This window comes from Chinchilla lanigera, unplaced genomic scaffold, assembly GCF_000276665.1.
Source record: "Chinchilla lanigera isolate Chin_1 unplaced genomic scaffold, ChiLan1.0 scaffold00052, whole genome shotgun sequence".
Lineage (NCBI taxonomy): Eukaryota > Metazoa > Chordata > Mammalia > Rodentia > Chinchillidae > Chinchilla > Chinchilla lanigera.
Window position 1 is genome coordinate 213,617 of NW_004955453.1, and position 5,443 is coordinate 219,059.

General features: G+C 53.9%; 1 protein-coding gene across 1 annotated transcript in view; it reads right to left on the reverse strand.

Annotated features, from left to right (window-relative positions):
- Ackr3 (atypical chemokine receptor 3) overlaps nucleotides 1-4,418 on the reverse strand; it is a 22,689-nt gene extending 18,271 nt beyond the window's left edge. Inside the window, exon 1 of the mRNA XM_005395313.2 lies at nucleotides 4,316-4,418. The gene's annotated coding sequence lies outside the window, so the exon portion shown is untranslated. The remainder of the gene's footprint in view (nucleotides 1-4,315) is intronic.
- Between the last annotated feature and the right edge of the window lie 1,025 nt (nucleotides 4,419-5,443).

Below are 5,443 nucleotides of genomic sequence, written 5' to 3' on the forward strand. Positions count from 1 at the left end.
TTTTTGGTTTTTCTCCGGTACCAGGAACCGAACTCACGACCTTGCGCTTGCCAGGCAGGCGCTTTGCCGCTGAGCTAAATCCCCAGCCCCTTGTCATTTTATTTTGACACAGCGCCTCACAGCATAGCCCAGGCTGGCCACAAATGTAGGATCCTCCTGCCTCAGCCTCCCAAATAGCTGAGGCTATAGGCACCCACCGGTGTGCACAGCTGTCACTCATCCTTGTGAAATCATACCAGCAAAGGGACCCGGATGAATCGCAAAGAGGGACCTGGATGAATCGATCCACCAAGGCCAGTGACGCCAGCCACAGAGGATCTGGGTGTCCCGGAGAGGCTCTCTGATCCTCACTCACCCAGCTGGTGTCTGGGGGCCTCTTCTCTGCGGCCTCTGCTCTGAGGCAGGTGAGGATGTCCAAGCAGGACCACTCGCTGCCCCCAGAACAGCCATCGAGCTAGGCGGTCAGGCACAGGAGGCACGTCACCCTGCCAGGCCTCTAAGGGGGTGCAGGGGACAGAATCCCACTGCAGGCGCCCAGGGACCTTAGAGGAGAGCCACCCAGCCCGGCTGAGACAACGACCCCACAGAGAGCGAGAGCAAGGCCTGTCAGGCCTGGGCCTGTCCGCGCAGGAGCCTCGGGGGTGGACCGAAGCCGTGGCTCTGGGGCAGAGGGCGCACTTGAGGACAGAGATGACACACACACCCAGAAAGCCTGCCCAGGGGCTCTGGGCTGGTGCAGAGCGGCTGCTGCAGACAGGGATGGGGGCGGGGGGTGCTGCCTGCTGCTCCAGAACTCAAATAAGATACTGTGGGCCAGGGCCTGGGGCGCTGGGACCAGCTCTGAAGCCAGGAGCTGCCCTGCTCCCTGTCTGGACCTGGCTTCCTTTAGCAGCTTCTGCTACTTGGGACCCGTGTCCCACAACGGAACTTCCTGGGAAACGCAGGGCTTTCCCAAGGCCAGACTGACCACTCTGCTCAGTCACGCTCACCCTTGGAAACAGGGCGGGTGTAGGCTCAGAGGCCGTGAAGAGCTCCCTGCACCGTCCGCTTCTTCGCAGACCTTGGCTAGCAGCGCTCACACACTCCGGCTCCTTTCTGACAACTGAGACAGAACAATCTGTCCACCTCTAAAGAACCGCAGCAACTGCAGTTCTGAGGGTTTCTGCTGTTTGTTTGTTGTTGTTTAACCACTTCCCGCATCCAATCCACTTCGGACCCACCCAGCCAGCCTGGGGGAGGAGCCCAGGGGACGTACACCGGACACAGGGCAGGTTCTCTGGAGCCACCCACTAGGCTTGATAGTGGAGTGGCACACTGTCTGTGCCCCTGGGGCCAGGCAAAAGGAAAACAATACAGTCTTATTTTATGCATGTTAAGGATGCTTTTGAATTACATGAGAACTTAAAGAATTATAAGTACATATATAGAGGGAAACCCACACCTGATGCTGATCTAGGCCACCTATTCCCACGGTCCTGGGCCACAGCAGGGGATAAAGAGAAGGACACATCCAGAAACCTGATCTGGCCCATTGTGCTCGGCTGCCAGAAGGAACAAGGCCGTACCCAGCAGAGCGGATCCAGGGCTCCGCGTCACAAAGGCGGCTGTCCGGGGTGGCCCGGGTAATCAGAGCCTCTGTCCCAGTTCCCACCCAGCTTAGGAGCAGGAGGAGGCAGGAGGAGGCCCATCAGCAGGGAGCGCTCCCCACCCTAGCGCTCAGCGAGAGGCAACGTGGTTCCCCCAACCAGGCTGCACAGCCCGGGCTCCTCCCAGAAAACCGAGGGCGACGTCCTGGAAGCCGGGACAAGAAGAAGGTGCAGGCTATCTGAGTGACACAGCCTTCACATGGCAATCTCCCACTGCCCGGGGCTCCTTATCTGTCCCTTCGCCCGACAGTGGTCCAAGGCCACCTAAGATAGACTCAGCTCCGTCCACCCTCAGAGCGTCTGCAGCAGAATACACATCGCTTCCAAGCCCCGTGGCGGCCCTGCAGACCTGTCACCATGAAATTACGCAATCCCTGGATGACTTTGATAACCAAGCAACCGTGGTTGGTTTAGGTGTCTTTTTTTTTTTTTTCCCATTCCAAATCAGTAGTAGCAAAAAAGCATCAAACAGTCTGCAAAAAAGCACGAAGCATTCAGAAGCGGGGACACACCTCCCAGTCCTGACCCGTCGCTCTGTCTTTCCTGTGACTGCTTACATTCACTAGAATGGGTGCCAGTACTGTGCTGCTCTTCTGCGGACCTCTCAAACACTTGTCACAAGACGGCCTTTGGCTTCTTTCTGCATTATTCCTACACACATGTGATCCAACTAGAAGGCGTCTTAATACTATTCCTGTTCTTAAGAGTAAAACCGAGTACCTCAGTGGCCTTATTTAAAAGCACAAATGCCTTCAGGCCCCAAATTCCATTCGTGTTCTATAAAATCTCGGCTAAAACTCTAAAGATCTGAAGTCTTCCAGGCCTTTTTCTTTCTCCGCGGTTACTCTTACGGTTTGCAAAGTGATGGCTCAAGAAGTTCAGGTCTGAGTAACTTCCACCAACTTCCCTCGTGTCCACTTCAGAACAGGAGCTCTCTGCCCAAACCAATCACACAAAAAGCCACTGTTCTAATTAAGTAGGGGTGTGTGTGTGTGTGTGTGTGTGTGTGTGTGTGTGTGTGTGTGTGTTTCTTTCATCCAGAAAGCCTCTACTTGGCCATGCTGGGCCTGATTGGAAATCATAATACCTTCTCAGCTCTCCAAGGACTTGCTATTCATACCAGACAAACTCACTTCCAAAGCCCTCACTCAGTTAAGAGTAGCTTAAAGTTTTTGGAACTCTCGAAAAATGATGACTGCAGTCCTTGCTCCTTTAGAAGAAAAGGTCTGACGGGCAGCAAAACCCAGCCGTCCACCGCCTCCCTGTACTCTGACCCTGCACCCTCCCTCCCTGCCGGTTCCTCCAGGTGGTGGCTGAGCTCAGCCGCACTGTGCTCACTCAAGTGTTCATGGCACAGACGGAAAAGAGCAAATTGTTGAGCCGAGCCCCCAAGCGCAGCTCGGCTCTGGAGCAAGGCTCCGCCTCCCAGCCTAGCGCGTGTTCTGGAGGAGAAAGCCCTGCCGCTTGCTGATCCATTTGAAACCCACAGACAAGCCGGGCGCAGAACCCAGCAGCCCTGCTCGCCTTTCTAGGCGCGCTCAGCATTTTCCTGGACTCAATAAAGGGACACAAAGGCGGCATCTGTGTTTTCAGAGAAAAGAAGACAGTCATCACATTGCAGCTTTGCAGACGGAAGTTTCAGAGGGTGACACTGCCCCACTACCTTCAAAGGGCTGTAAACCAGGGCAGGAGGAGACTCACTCCCATTTGAGGAGAACTAATTAATGTTGTGAGCAGAAGGAAAAGAGAAGAAAAAAGAGAGAGAGAGAGAAAAGGAACAAGCGAGGAGAGAGAGAGACAGCCAGTCTGACTTTTACAGCTTCTCTTTCTCCCTGGAAGTTACGAGTCCTGGCAAACCACCTCCGCCTGACCTCACTCCTGACTCTCCCGCACCCTTTGAATCCTCCTGCCTGCTAACAAAACTGAGCACAAGGCTCACTTCACCTGAGCTGTACACGTCAGTATCCTCAGATTTCAGAATGCTAGAGTGTGCTTTTCCCCCACTAACAGAAGTGGGACCTAATGCTTTCTAAAAGGACAGTAAATACTCAAATTAGATTAACAAGGATGCCATCAAGGGACCAGAGGCTGGGGCTGTATTTAACGTTCACATTTATAGCCTCCCTGCCGCAGGCTCTGGTAAGCTCCCGAAGTGGTGATTTCTAATATACTCTGGATTCATGAAAAAAGCGTCTCCGTTGGGTTTTCCGATTCGCTTAAAGATCCTCTGGAGCTAGGCATTTGCAGTCAATTCTATCAGTTTCCCAGCTGATATACCAACAGCGGGGCAGGTAAACAGCAATGCCAGGCTCATGCCTGTGCCAGCTTGGGGCAAGCAGAACAGACAGCCCGCGTGAGTTCCGGCGGAGTTGCCCTACTTCTGGACAGCCCGGGTCCCCACCGCAGTAAACACACGCCGGACTCCTACCTCCAACAGATCACGTAAACTGCCCTCCACAAGTGACCTAAGAAAACTGCCTTTGCTCCTGCAGCCAGAGGCGCTTTGCAGCAGGGGGGCGGGGGAGGGAACGCACCCCGCAGCGTCTCCCACGCACCGGCTGCGCGAGCCACGAGCGCTCGGGAACGCCCAGGCTCGGAGCCGGAGCCCTGCCCGCCGCCCCCGCCCTTCCCCGCTCGGCAGGGCTGCAGTCCGAGCCGCGCCTTCTTACCTCGCCGAACGGCGGACGGCTGCAGCTCGCCTTCCCAGAGGCGCGATCGCTCCCTTAGCCCAGAGCGGTTTGGAGCGACTGAGCTCCCGGGCCGCAGACCCGCGTTATATACACTGCAGGAAGTCGCCGCTAGGTGGCAGCCTCGCCACCCTCTTGTCTCTCCTCCCCTGCGCCTCCCTTCCCCCACACCAGGCGGGGGCGCGCGCGCGCTCCCCGGCTGCAAACCTCCCCAACCTCCCCAACTTCCCGCACCGCGCTCCAGGGAAACCCCAGCCTCCCTTGGTTTGCGCAGTCTAATGAAAACCACGAGGTCTAGACCCCATGGGGGGAAATGTCAGCAGAAGAAAAACTGAAAGAAATCCCTGGGCTTTGCAAAATCATCAAATATTTATCTGGTCTCAGGTATATCTTTAATAATCCCATTAACAGCAGGAGTTCCTTTGAATATCTCTAGCTCTGGGAAGGACTTTGCTCCCAAGACAAATTACCCTGAACTTCTGAACTTCGGTGTGGATTTATTAAACCTGCATTTTCTTTCCTAATTCCTGCAAAACAGAAGTGACTCTCTTGGTATGAGCAATTAATCCGCGCTGCACTATAACCCAGAAATGGCAGAAATCGTCCTTATAGTAGATGCTAATAGATTTTATTTGCCGACTTTTATCTGCAAAGGTCTTCAGGTACAAAACCCTTGACAGTCTTTGAAGATGGTTCTGGTAGCAATGTTCAGGGCCAGACACTTGATAGGGGACTAAAACTGTGTCTTTCATAATGCTCTCTGGGGTGAGTTTAGCAAACACTTCATTATTATTATTATTATTTATTATTATTACTAGTAAAATCTACATGGCTATCTAGAAGCATATTACCAGAGATCCGTTGAATAGAGAATTCAACTTTAAAATGCACATTAACATTCACCTCTAATGCTCCACCTAGTACCATCAGCCCTAAAGCGTGACCCAAACTCTCACTTTTCAGCCCCAGCTGTTGACCCCAGCCCTGTGCAGCACCAGTTTTCATTTTGCTGTCAGGTCCTCCCGGATTGCAGGACGTTTAAAGCAAGGTGTGTGGAGGGAGGCGCCAGCTGCGTGCGCACTTGTCTGGACCTAAAACTTTCTGAGATTG